Raw genomic sequence first — 15,359 nt, 5'->3', positions numbered from 1 at the left:
CTTATATAACCTCTGTTAGTCTAATTTTCCTCCTTATAAAATGGAGGTAACTCCTAAATTTCTTATGAGGACTGAAAGATAAAATGCCTGCGTTGACTGAAACTTTTCCAGTTTCCTTTGAATTAAAGCTAAGGCACCAAAGCTGCGGACAATAGTAACAGGGTCAAATGCCCTAATGTTCCAAAAGATTAGCCGAGAAGACCAGACATCACCTTCAGAAATTAAGAAGTGACTAAATGTCACTACCACCTCATCACCAGCATACAAAAGCAAAGGAATAGGAACAGTTTGAAAGAAAATAATCAGAAGAATGAGTTAAAATAATTAGGAGAGTACAGCTATTCTCCCCATCACACCCTCATACAAACACAAGTAAAAGAGAGAAAGAGAATGTTCCCTGCAGAAACCCAGTTGGTGAAAGAGGGATCCACTCTGATAGAGACTGAGGGTTAAGTATCTCATTCCTCATTAAATATCTGCTGACATGGTGGAATTTCTGAACATCCTAATATATCTGAACAGGAGAAGAAGATACCAGAGAGACTTATCCAGGGAAAACAGAACCAAACTGAGACTAGCCTACAATCCTACCATTTGATAAGGTAAAAAAATACAAGTTTCTCAAGAGTTAGGGAAATATCACTAAAGAAAGGTTAGCTGGGGGTGTCCCATCCTTATTGTTTTCCCATTCTAGAAGCTGCAGCCTGGGGCAGGAATACCACTAGCAAGACCACAGAGCCAAGAACCAAGGAATCTGAAGCAGTAAAGGCAGAGCCTATATACATATCTCACTGAGGGCATCACAGCCAAGAGAGGATTATTACAACCACCAGTGAAATAGACAAAGGTTCTACTATTTTCCATTTTATTCATGCCTTTCCAGGTGGCTCAGTGCTAAAGAATACAGGAGACACATGTTTGATCCCTGGATGTGGAATATCCCCTGGAGGGGATCTGGCATCCCACTCTAGTATTCTTGCCTGGAAAATCCCATGGACAAAGGAAAGAGTCAGACATGACTGAGTGACTAAGTACTATATAACACATCAGAAGAGAAAAGGAATCAGAAAAGATTGGCCTAAAGCAGAAGATTTAATAATACATGACATCACCTCTACATTGGATTCCAAGTTTCTCAGGCCAAGGACTGACCCAGGCAGAGAGGGACAGAGAATTAGATAGGATATGAGACTGAAGATTTGATTTGGTCTGGAGTGGACTTCATATTCCCTGAAATTACTTGGAAAACAGAGCAATCTTCTTCCAATCTAGTATCAAAGAGGACTTATTCTAGCATGTTTGAAATGATTGGAGGGAAAAGATAAAAGGGCTTAATGTTTGTTCACCTCACTAAGATTAGAGTCCAGTAAACCAGTTAAGCAAAATGCTTACTACAGTTTCTAGAATACAGGAATTACTCAGTAAAAGGTGGAATGGGGAGCACGGTCATTAAATGCAGACAAATACAGGTTGATTTTTAAATCAAACTCCACCATTTTAATGAGTGACTTTAAACAAAATATTTATTCTCAAAATCTCGATTTCCTCATCTTAAAAAAAATGAACTTAATACAATGATCCTATGAATTAGATTGTTAGTATTAAATAAAATACAAAATACAATACCCCATTTGTGTGTGCTTAGTCATGTCCAACTCTTTGTGATCCTTTGGACTGTAGCCCGCCAGGTTCCTCTGTCCATGGGATTATCCAGGCAAGAATACTGGATTGGGTTGCCATTTCTTCCTCCAAGGGATCTTCCCAACCCAGGGATTAAACCAGCCCAGGGATTGAACCTGTGCCTCCTGCATTGGCAGGTGGATTGGTTACCACTGAGCCACTGGGGAAGCCAATAAAGCACCCCGTATATTACTCCAAAAACAGAGAGCACTCAGTAAATATTATCTTTTATTCAACTTACTGTTTTTGTTCAGTAAGATACATTGTCTATGTAAATACATCAAAAAGAAGCTAGATGACTTTTTAGATAAAATAATGTACAGCCACAAAATCTGACCATGACAAACTTATGATATTGATATGATATTAAGTAATATCACTAAAGTTAGTTAGAATAATCAGGGTTAACTCACCCTTACTTTCACTTCTAATATTCTACAGAAACTACTGCAGCTTAATCTTTATTCAAGGGAAGAGAAGAGTTGGCTCATTAGAAAAGACCCTGATTCTGAGAAAGACTGAGGGTAGGAAAAGGCAGCAAGAGAGGACGAGATTGTTGGATGGCATCATCAACTCAATGGACCTGAGTTTGAGCAAACTCCGGGAGAGAGTGGAGGACAGGGAAGCCTGGCGTGCTGCAGTCCATGGGGTCATAAAGAGTCAGACATGACTGAGTGACTGAAAAACAATAATCCACTATATACATACCTCTGTGTACATACCATTAAGGTACAACTTATTCATTTATTCACACTTCTCCCCTTCCACTCCCCAACAAAAACTGTTAGTTCCTCCTATATACCAAGCATTTACAAAGATACAACTACATATAATAGAAGTAAACAAGATAAATAACAAAGTAAAGAGATAAGATAATATAAGCTAATGATAAGGACTATAAAAAGAGATAATATAGAATAATGTAGTAGAAAATCCTTGGGGTAGAGATTGAGGACTACTTCAGATTGACTGTCATTTCTTCCTCAGGATATAAGATTTAAACACAGACTTACCTGTATAAAGAATAATCCATGCAAACATTTGAGGATAGAGCATTTCAGGAATATGAAATTGTATGTGCAAAACCCTTGAGGCTAAGCAAACTTGGCATAGTAGAGAAACAAACAGAAGGCTTGAAATGGCTGGAGCAGACTGAAATGTGAAAAGTAGAATACTATGAAATCAGAGGGGTAAGCAGAGGCCCAGATCACAGGAAGAGCTCAGATTTTATTCTATGACAGTACATTATTGTATGGTTTTTAATGGATTCAAAACATGACCCCTGAACCAGCTGCATCAGAATCAGAAAGATCCCCTGGAGAAGGAAATGGCAACCTACTCCAGTATTCTTGCCTGGAGAATTCCATGGACAGGGGACCCGGTGGGTTGCCGTCCATGGAGTAACAAAGAGTCAGACACGACTGAGTGACTAACACTTTCACTTTCAGACATGCTTAATCAGAAACTAGAGGAGTAGAAACCAGAAAACTATTAACAGGGTGGAACCTCTCTCTCAGAGACGATGGTGACAGTGGAGATTAAAAGAGGTGAAGATTTATTACACTGCATGAATAAATTATATAAGCAGTTATTCTCTCAACTTGAATGATGTCTATGAATAAATAAATGAACAAATGAATGAATAAGTTAAGGCATAGAAGAAATGTTTAAGGATAAAGTCACTGAAGTACTGAGAGGTTATTTTACTTCCTAACAAGAGCCTCTATCAGCTATTCCCTCCCAGTCCTCCATCTGTCTGATTCTTTGAACAGCTGCTCACTGCATTCAAGTCTAGGTCTCACAGACTAAAAAAGCCTTAGACAGTTCCTATGGGCCACTGGTATTTTTTTTTAATTTTAGTTTTTTATTTTTTAAATTTTAAAATCTTTAATTCTTACATGCATTCCCAAACATGAACCCCCCTCCCACCTCCCTCCCCATAACATCTTTCTGGGTCATCCCCATGCACCAGCCCCAAGCATGCTGCATCCTGCGTCAGACATAGACTGGCGATTCAATTCACTTGATAGTATACATGTTAGAATGTCATTCTCCCAATGTTCATCGCAGCACTGTTTATAATAGCCAGGACATGGAAACAACCTAGATGTCCATCAGCAGATGAATGGATAAGAAAGCTGTGGTACATATACACAATGGAGTATTACTCAGCAGTTAAAAAGAATTCATTTGAATCAGTTCTGATGAGATGGATGAAACTGGAGCCGATTATACAGAGTGAAGTAAGCCAGAAAGAAAAACACCAATACAGTATACTAACACATATATATGGAATTTAGGAAGATGGCAATGACGGGCCACTGGTATTTTAAAAATTCGTTGAGGAGCAAGATTGTACAATCCTAGAGCTCTGATAAAGAGCACAGATCCAAAGGCAGAATATCAAAACAGAGAAAAAGAAGGATAGGAAGGTTAGCAGTTAGAGACTGAACTAAAAATTAAAAAGAAAATGGCTAACTCCTACTCTCTGTTATCCACTTTGATTCCTCATCCCAATCCAAGGCACCTAAAAACTGAATTACTTCAGCTGCGTAGACTAGCTTTAGGCAAAGCACAATTTCAGAAATTAGGGAGGGAGACTGGTTCAAGACAGTGGAATAGAAGGATGTGTGCTCATCTTCTTCTGCAAGAGCACCAAAATAGCTGTTTAACAAACATTGACAGGAGAATGCTGGAACCCACACACACACAAAGATATTCCATATCCAAAATTAAAGAAGAAGCCACAATCAGACGGTAGAAGGAATGTAAACACAATAAAATCAAACCCTATGTTTGCCAAGTGGGTGACCAGCAATCTCAAGAACAATAATATCAAGGAAGTTCTCCCACTGTTGTGAAGGTTCTATGCCTCATATCAGGCTTCCCAGACTGGGGATCTGGCAAACAGACTGGGAATCCTCAGGGAATCTGACTTTGAAGACTAGTGGGATTTGATTACAGGACTTGCACAGGACCGGGGGAAATAGAAACTCTACTCTTGGAGGGCACAAACAAAACCCTGTGTGCACTAGGACCCAGGGGAAAGGAACAGTGACACAACTGGAGACTGAGTCAGGTCAACCTGTGAGTGTTTGAGGACCTCCTGCAGAAACATGGGTCAGAAGTGGCCTGCCATGGGGACAGGGGCACTGGTAGCAGCAGTCCTGGGAGATGCATCATGTCATAAGTCCTCATGGAGGTTGCCTTAGCCCTACCATAAAGCCTCCAGAATCCAGAACTGGGTGGCCTCAGGTCAAACAACTAACTAAACCCACCTATCAGAAGACAATAGGATTAAAGCTTTATTGACCAAGGCCCTGCCCACCAGAGAATGACCCTGTTTTCCCCACACCCAACCCTCCATCAGGAAGCTTGCACAAATTTTTTATCCTCATCCACCAGAGGGCAGACAGAAGAAACAAGAACGACAAGCCCACAGTCTGAAGAACTAATACCACAATCACAGAAAGCTAACCAAAATGAAAAGAAATAGAATTATGTTCCAGATGAAGGAAAAAGATAAATCCCCAGAAAAACAACTAAATGAAGTGGAGATGGGCAACTTTCCAGAAAAACTATTCAGATTAATGATAGTGAACATGATCTAGGATCTCTATAAAAGAGTGGAGAATATGCAAAAAAATGTTTACCAAACATTTCTAAAGAACAAAGAAACAGAGATAAACAATAACTTCAGTTCAGTTTGGTTCAGTTGCTCAGTTGTTTCCGACTCTTTGCAACCCCATGAATCACAGCACGCCAGGCCTTCCTGTCCATCACCAACTCCCGGAGTCTACTCAAACTCATGTCCATCAAGTCGGTGATGCCATCCAGCCATCTCATCCTCTGTCGTCCCCTTCTCCTCCTGCCCCCAATTCCTCTCAGCATCATGGTCTTTTACAATGAGTCAACTCTTCGCATGAAGTGGTCAAAGTATTGGAGTTTCAGCTATAGCATCAGTCCTTCCAATGAACATCCAGGACTGATCTCCTTTAGGATGGACTGCTTGGATCTCCTTGCAGTCCAAGGGACTCACAACAGTCTTCTCCAACACCACAGTTCAAAAGCATCAATTCTTTGGCACTCAGCTTTCTTCACAGTCCAACTCTCACATCCATAGATGACCACTGGAAAAACAATAGCCTTGACTAGACGGACATTTGTTGGCAAAGTAATACGTCTTCTTTTTAATATGCTGTCTAGGTTGGACATAACTTTCCTCCCAAAGAGTAAACGTCTTGTAATTTCATGGCTACAGTGACCATCTCCAGTGATTTTGGAGCCCCCCAAAAATAAAGTCTGACACTGTTTCCATTGTTTCCCCATCTATTTCCCATGAAGTGATGGGACCAGATGCCAGGATCTTAGGTTTCTGAATGTTGAGCTTTAAGCCAACTTTTTCACTCTCCTCTTTCACTTTCATCAAGATGCTTTTAGTTCCTCTTCACTTTATGCCATCTGCATAACTGAGGTTATTGATATTTCTCCCAGCAATCTTGATTCCAGCTTGTGCTTCTTCCAGTCCAGCGTTTCTCATGATGTACTCTGCATAGAAGTTAAATAAGCAGGGTGACAATATACAGCCTTGACGTACTCCTTTTTCTATTTGGAACCAGTCTGTTGTTCCATGTCCAGTTCTAACTGTTGCTTTCTGACCTGCATATAGGTTTCTCAAGAGACAGGTCAGGTGGTCTGGTATTCCCTTCTCTCTCAGAATTTTCCACAGTTTATTGTGATCCACACAGTCAAAGGCTTTGGCATAGTCAATAAAGCAGAAATAGATGTTTTATGGAATTCTCTTGCTTTTTCCATGATCCAGCAGATGTTGGCCATTTGATCTCTGGTTCCTCTGCCTTTTCTAAAACCAGCTTGAATGTCTGGAAGTTCATGGTTCACGTATTGCTGAAGCCTGGCTTCGAGAATTTTGAGCATTACTTTACTAGCATGTAAGATGAGTGCAATTGTGAGGTAGTTTGAGCATTCTTTGGCATTGCCTTTCTTTGGGACTGGAATAAAACTGACCTTTTCCAGTTCTGTGGCCACTGCTGAGTTTTCCAAATGTGCTGGCATATTGAGTGCAGCACTTTCGCAGTATTATCTTTCAGGATTTGAAAGAGCTCCACTGGAAATCCATCACCTCTACTAGTTTTGTTAGTAGTGATGCTTTCTAAGGCCTGCTTGACTTCACATTCCAGGATGTCTGGCTCTAGGTGAGTGATCACACCATCATGATTATCTGGGTCGGGAAGCTCTTTTTTGTACAGTTCTTCTGTGTATTCTTGCCACCTCTTCTTAATATCTTTTGCTTCTGTTAGGTCCCTACCATTTCTGTCCTTTATCAAGCCCATCTTTACATGAAATGTTCCCTTGGTATTTCTAATTTTCTTGAAGAGATCTCTAGTCTTTCCCATTCTAGTGTTTTCCTCTATTTCTTTGCATTGATCGCTGAGGAAGGCTTTCTTATCTCGCCTTGCTATTCTTTGGAACACTGCATTCAAATGGAAATATCTTTCCTTTTCTCCTTTGCTTTTCACTTCTCTTCTTTTCACAGCTATTTATAAGGCCTCCCCAGACAGCCATTTTGCTTTTTGCATTTCTTTTCCATGGGGATGGTCTTGATCCCTGTCTCCTGTACAATGTCATGAACCTCTGTCCATAGTTCTTCAGGCACTCTGTCTATCAGATCTAGTACCTTAAATCTATTTCTCATTTCCACTGTATAATCATAAGAGATTTGATTTACATCATACCTGAATGGTCTAGTGGTTTTCCCTACTTTCTTCAACACTGCTGCTACTGCTAAGTTGCTTTAGTCGTGTCCAACTCTGTGTGACCCCATAGATGGCAAGCCACCAGGCTCCCTCGTCCCTGGGATTCTTCAGGCAAGAACACTGGAATGGGTTGCCATTTCCTTCTCCAAAGCATGAAAGTCAAAAGTGAAAGTGAAGTCGCTCAGTCGTGTCCGACTCCTAGCGACCACATGGGCTGCAGCCCACCAGGCTCCTCTGTCCATGGGATTTGCCAGGCAAGAGTACTGGAGTGGGGTGCCATTGCCTTCTTCGTTCAAGGAATCAAAAGTAGAATAACTGAAGCAGAATAATGGATAATGGACCTGGAGGACAGAATGGTGGAAATCACTGCTACAAAACAGAATATATAAAAAGAGTGTGAAAAGAAATGAAGACAGCCTAAGAGAACTCTGGGACATTAAACACACCAACATTCACATTATAAAGGTCCCAGAGGAGAAGATAGAGAGAAAGAACGTGAGAAAATAATTGAAGAGATAATAGTTGAAAACTCCCCCAACATGAGAAAAGAAATAGTTAACCAATTCAAGGAAGGGCAGAGAGTTCCAGGCAGGAAAAACCCGAGGAACACAGCAAAACACATAGTAATCAAAGTGACAAAAATTAAATAAAGACAAAGATAGAGTATTAAAAGCAACAAGAGAAAAAGACAAATAACACACAAGAGAAATCCCAGGTGGTTATCTCAAGCTGATTTCTCAATGGAAAGTCTACAAGCCAGAAGGGAATGGCATGATATATTCCAAGTGATGAAAGGAAGATACTACAACCAAGACTACTCTACCAATTAAGACTCTTAATAAGATCTGATGGAGAAATAAAAGCTTTGCAGACATACAAAAATTAATTCAGCACCACTAAAACAGTTTTACAATGAATGCTAAAGGAACTTCTCTATGCAGTAAACACAAAAGAAGAAAAAGTTCTACCAACAATAAACCCAAAACAATTGACAAAATTGTAAGAGGATCATACATATCAATTATTTCCTTAAACATAAATGGATTAAATGCACCAACCAAAAGACATAGATTGGCTGGATGGATATAAAAACAAGACCCATATATATGTTGTCTACCAGAGAACCACCTCAGACCTATGGACACTTATAGACTAAAAATACAGTATGGGAGAAGGTATTTCATGTAAATGTAAATCATAAGAAGGCTAAAGTAGCAATACTCACACCAGACAAAATAGACTTTAAAATAAAAACTGTTATAACAGACAAAGGACACTATATAATGATCAAAGGTTCAATTCAAGAGAAGATATAACAATTCTAAATATGCATGCACCCAACATAGGAACACCTTAATATGCAAGGAAATACAAACAAACATAAAGGTAGAAATCTACAGTAACACAGTACCAGTGAAAGATTTTAATACCCCACATTCCTGAATGGACTGATCATCCAGGCAGAAAATCAATAACGAAACACAGGCCTTAAGTGACACTTTAGACAAGTTGGACTTAGTTGATATGTATAGAACATTCCATCCAAAAGCAGAAGACTACACATTCCTCTCAAGTGCACATGGAACATTCTCCAGGACTGACCACGTGCTGGGCCATAAGGGTAGCCTATGCAATTTTAAGAAAACTGAAATCATATCAAGCATTTTTTCTGATCACAATACTATGAGATTAGAAATACACTAAAAAAAAAAAACCTCTAAGATTAAACACAAACACATTCTGACTAAATGAAACACTACTAAACAACCATTGGATCACTGAAGAAATCAAATAAGAATTTAAAAATCCCTACAGAAAAAAGAAAATGAAAGCATAACATCCAAAACTTATCAGATGCAGCCAAAGTAGTACTGAGAGGGAAGTTTATAGCAATACAATCTTATGGCAAGAAACAAGAAAAATTTCAAATAAACAACCTAACCTTAAATCTGAAATAATTAGAGAAAAAACAAAAATAAAATTTAAAATCAGCAGAAGGAAAGAAATCATAAAGATCAGAGAAAATAAATGAAATAGAGACAAAGTAAACAATCATAAAATCAATGAAACTAAAAGCTGGTTCTTTGAAAAAATAAAATTGATAAACCTTTAGTTAGATTCATCAAGAAAAAAAGGGAGAGGACACAAATCAGCAAAACTGGAAATAAAAACGGAGAGGTTACAATTGACTCCATAGCAATACAAAAGATTACGAGACTACTATGAACAACTGTATGCCAATAAAATGGACAACCTGAAAGAAATAAGCAATTCTTAGAAATATATTGTCTCCTTAGACTGAACCAGGAAGAAACAGAAAATATGAACAGACCAATCACAAGCACTGAAATTGAAACTGTGATTAAAAACCTCCCCCAAAACAAAATTCCAGGACCTGACGGCTTCACAGGCAAATTTTATCAAATATTTAGATAAGAGGGAACACTGACTCTTCTGAAATCGTTCCAAAAAACCTGCAGTGGAAGGAAAGCTTGCCAACTTATTTTATGAGGCTACCATCATCCTGATGCCAAAACCAAACAAAGACACGACAAAAAAAAATTTACAGGCCAATAAAACTCATGAACATAGATGCAAAAATCCTCAACAAAATACTAGCAATTCATATTCAACAGTACATTTAAAAGATCATACACCATGATCAAGTGGGATTCAACCCAGGGATGCAAGAATATTTCAACATCCACAAGCTAATCCATGTAATACACCCATTAACAAACTGAAGAATAAAAACCATATGATCATCTCAACAATGCATAAAAAGCTTTTGACAAAATTCAGCACCCATTTATGATAACTCTCCAGAAATCGGATTGAGGGCATAAACCTCAACATAATAAAGGCTATATACAACAAATCTACAGCTAGCTTACACCTACATACTCAATGGTGAAAAGCTGAAAGCAATCCCTCTAATATCAGGAACAAGTTAAGGATGTCCAATCTCACCCCTTTTATTCAACATAGTTTTGGAAGTCCTAGCTACAGCAATGAGAGAAGAAAAAGAAGAGGAATACAGATTAGAAAAGAAAAAGTTAAACTGTCACTGTTTGCGGATGACATTTTAGTATACATAGAAGATCCTGAAGATGCTACCAGAAAACTACTAGAACTCATCAATGAATTTGGTAAAGCTGTAGGTTACAAAATTAACACACAGAAATCAGTTGCATTTCTATAGACTAACAACAAAAGATCAGGAAGAGGCATTCAAGAAGCAATTCCATTTACCACTACATCAAAAAGAATAAAATATCTAGGAATAAACCGACCTAATCAGACAAAAGACTTGTACTCCAAAAACTATAAGATGCTGATGAAAGAAACTGAAGAAGTCATAAACAGATGGAAAGATATACCATGTTTTTGGATTAGAATAATCAATATTGTCAAAATGCCTATACTACCCATGGCAATCTACAGATTTAGTGCAATCCTGACAATACCAATAGTATCCAGTATTTTTGCTTGGAGAATTTCATGGACAGAGGAGCCTGGTGGGCTAAAGTCCATGGGATCGCAAAGAGTAGAACACAACTTAGCAACTAACACTTTCACTTTCAGAACCAAAAAAAAAAATCTCAAAATTTGTATGGGGACACAAAATACCCAGAATATTCAAAGCAATCCTGAAAAAGAAAAACAGAGCTGGAGGAATCAGGTTTCCCAAATTCAGACTATACTACAGTTATCAAAGCAGTATGGTCCTAGCACAAAAATAAATATACAAATCAATAGGACAGGATAGAAAGCCCAGAAATAAGCCCATGTACCTATGGTCAATTATTCTATGACAAAGGAGGCAAGACTACACAATGTTGGAAAGACAGTCTCTTCAACAAACGGTGCTGGGAAAATTGGACAAGCACATGCAAAAAAATGAAATTAGATCATTCTTTAACCCCATACACAAAAATAAGCTCAAAATGGATTAAAGACCTAAATTTGAGACCAGACACTATTAAACTCCTAGAGGGAAAACGTAGGTAGAACACTCTCTAACAAAACTCACAACTATATCTTTTTCGATCCACCTCCCAGAATAATGGAAATAAAAGCAAAAATAAACAAAGAGGACCTACTTAAACTCAAAAGCTTTTGCACAGTAAAGGAAACAATAAACAAAGCAAAAAGACAACCCAAAGATTGGGAGAAAATATTTGCAAATTATTTGACCAATAAGGGATAGGTCTCCAAAATTTATGAACAGCTTATGATGCTTAACAGCATCAAAGCAAACAACCCATTCAAAAAATGAGCAGAAGACCTGAATAGACATTTTTCCAGAAGACATACAGATGGTCAATAGGCACATGAAAAGATGTTCAACATCATTTGTTATTAGGGCTTCCCTGTTGATGCAGATGGTAAAGAATCTGCCTGCAATGTGGGAGACCTGGGTTCAATTCCTGGGTTGGAAAAACCCCAACCAATAGGACTGAATGGCCACCCACTCCAGTATTCTTGCCTGGAGGATTCCATGGACAGGGGACCCTGGCAGACTACAGTCCACAGGTTCACAAAGAGTCAGACATGACTGACTGGCTTCCACACTAATTATTAGAGAAATGCAAATTAAAACTACAATAAGATATTACCTCACACCAGTTAGAATGGCTATCATCAAAAAAACTCACAAACAAAAAATGCTGTATAGGGTGTGCAGAGAAGGAAACCTTCCTACACTGTTGATGGGAATGTAAATTTATACAGTCTCTATGGAGGACAGCAAGGAGATTCCTTAAAAAACTAAAAGTAGCGCTAACATATGACCCTGCAATCCCACTCCTGGGCATATATCTGGATAAAAACATGATCCAAAAGGATACATGCACCCCAACATTCATTACACCACTGTTGACAATATCCAAGACATGGAAGAAACCTAAATGCCCACTAAGAGAGTAATGGATAAAGAAGTGGTATATACATTTGACGGAATATTACTCAGCCATTAAAAAGAATGAAATAATTCCATCTGCAGCAACATGGACGGACCTACAGTGTCATACTGAGTGAAGCATGTCAGACAGAGGAGAAACATCACATGACATCCCTTATATGTGGAATCTAAAAAGAAATGATACAAAATGAACTTACTTACAAAACAGAAAGAGACTCACAGACTTAGGAAACACACTTATAGTTGCCAGAGGGAAGGGATAGTTAGGGAGTTTGGGAAGGTCAAGTACACACTGCTATATTTACCAGATAACCAACAAAGACCTAATGTATAGCACATGGAACTCTGTTCAATGTCATGTACCAGCTTGGATGAGAGTGGCATTTGGTGGAGAATGGATACATGTATGTACATGACTGAGTCCCTTCACTGTTCACCTGAAAGTACCATAACGTTGTTAATCAGCCATATCCCAATACAAAATAAAAAGTTTAAAATTTTGGAGAAAAATATTAGGAAAAGCAACTTCACCTCCCCCAGAAACATGTAAAATACATTTGCCAGCATTTACTCTCAATTGCCTGATATCCCTTAAACTGGAAGAAACACACTCCTTTTCATGGAGTTACAACTATGTTTCATAAAGAGGAACAATACATATGAGTAAATACATGTTAAATTTAAGTGTTAGTGATCACAGATGCTCTCCATTTTCATATGGCTAAAGGAACTTGAAAGCAGAAAAATGGACTCTAAAAGGCAAAGAAACAGTTCCTCTCATCAAGAAGCTTGCACAAGCCTCTGAGATAATTGCATCTGCTAAAGGTAAGACAAAAGAACCAAGAAGAACTACAATCCTGCAGACTCCAGAACAAAAACCACAATAAAAGAAAGTTAAAGAAAACCAAAAAGCAAAGATTATGTCCCAGATGAAGGAATAAGGCAAAACACCAGAAAAATAACTAAATGAAGAGGAGATAGGCAACCTTCCAGAAAAAGAATTCAGAATAATGACAGTAAAGATGATCCAGCATCTCTGAAAAATAATGGAGGGAAAGATTGAGAAAATGCAAGAAATGCTTAATAAGCATTTAGAAGAATTATAAACAAACAAGGATGGATAATACACAAACTGAAAAAAAATTTTAAAAATAAAACTAGAAGGAATCAATAGTAGAATTAATGATGCAGAAGAATGGATAAGTGACCTGGAAGACAGAATGGTATAAATCTCCACCACAATACAGAATAAAGAAAAAAAGAATGGAGAGAATCTAGAGATCTTTGAGACAACATTAAACACACCAAATTTTGCATTATAAGGGTCCAAGAAGGAGAAGAGAAAGAGAAAAGACCTGAGACAATATTTCAAGAAATATAGCAAAAATGTCCATAACACAGGGTAAAAACAGTCAACAAAGTCCAAGAGGCTCACTGAGTCCTAGGCAGAATAAAAACAAACAGGAACAGGCCAAGAAACCTAGTAATCAAATTGACAAAAATTAAAGATAAAATATTAAGAGCAAAAATAGATAAAATATTAAGAAAAACAATAGATAAAATATAGGGAAATTCCCATAAAGTTATCAGCTGATTTCTCAGCATAAACTCAGCAAGGCAGAAAGGAATGGCATAATACATTTAAAGTGAAAGAACATAGAACCAAAAATAATCTACCCAGTGAGGCTGTCATTCAGATTTGAGGAGAAAGCAAAAACTTTAAAGACAAGCAAAAGTTAAGAGAATTCAGCATCACCAAATCAGCTTTACAACAAATGTTAAAGGAACTCTTCTAGTCAGGAAACCCACCTCAGACTTAGGGGCACATATAGACTGAAAGTGGAGGGATGGAAAAAGATATTCCATGCACCTGGAAATCAAAAGAAAACTAGAGTAGCAATTCTCATATTAGACAAAATAGACTTTAAAATAAGAATATAACAAGAGGCAAGGAAGGACACTATATGTTGATCAAAAGATTAATCCAGGAAGAAGGCATAACAATTGTCAACACTTATGCACCCATCAGAGTAGCACCTCAGTCTCAATATGTAAAACAAATACTAATAACCACAAAGGGAGAAATCAACAGTAACCTAACAACAGTGGGGAACTTTAACACCCCCATCTTTGTCAACAGATCTCCCAGACAGAAAATTAAGAAGGAAACATAGCCTTAAATAACACATTAGATCAGATTTATAGAGCATTCCATCCAAAAGTAGCACAGTGCACATTCTTCTCAAGTGCACACAGAATATTCTCCAAGATCGACCACAAGGCCAGCCTATGTAAATTTAAGAAAATTGAGATCATATCAAGCATCTTTTCTGATCACAATACTACGAGATTAGAAATAAACTATGAGAAAAAACTATAAAAACACAAATAAATGGAGGGTAAAATATGCTACTAAATAACCAATATATCACTGAAGAAATCAAACAGGAAATCAAAAAATTACTACAGACAAATAAAAATGAAAGTACAATAATCTGAAACCTATGGGATGCAGCAAAATCACTTTTAAAAGGGAAGTTTACAGCAATAAAACCTTACCTCAAGAAACAAGGAAAATCTCAAATAAACAATCTAACCTTACCCCAAAAACAACTGGAGAAAGAAGAACAAATAAAATCTAAAATTAGTAGAAGGAAAGAAAACATAAAGATCGGAACAGAAACAAATGAAACAGAGACAAAGGAAACAGTAGCAAAGATCAATGAAACTAAAAGCTGGTTCTTTGAAAACATAAACAAAAGTGATAAACCTTTAGCCTGACTTATCAAGAAAAAAAAAGGAAAGGAATTCAAATCACTAAAATGAAAAATGAAAAAAAAAAGTTACAACCAACACCATAGAAATACAAAGAATCATAAGAGACTACTACAAGCAACTGTATGCTAATAAAATGGACAACCTGGAAGAAATTGACAATTTCTTAGAAAGGTAGTCTCCCAAGACTGAATTAGGAAGAAATA

At 37.7% G+C, this 15,359-nt stretch overlaps 1 protein-coding gene across 1 annotated transcript in view; it reads right to left on the bottom strand.

Moving 5' to 3' along the window:
* GUCY1A2 (guanylate cyclase 1 soluble subunit alpha 2) overlaps window positions 1-15,359 on the bottom strand; it is a 485,319-nt gene that overhangs the window by 400,101 nt on the left and 69,859 nt on the right. The gene's annotated exons all lie outside the window — the stretch shown is intronic.

The sequence above is a fragment of the Ovis aries genome, chromosome 15 (genome assembly GCF_016772045.2).
Source record: "Ovis aries strain OAR_USU_Benz2616 breed Rambouillet chromosome 15, ARS-UI_Ramb_v3.0, whole genome shotgun sequence".
Classification (NCBI taxonomy): domain Eukaryota; kingdom Metazoa; phylum Chordata; class Mammalia; order Artiodactyla; family Bovidae; genus Ovis; species Ovis aries.
This window is presented reverse-complemented; position numbering and strand designations above follow the sequence as displayed.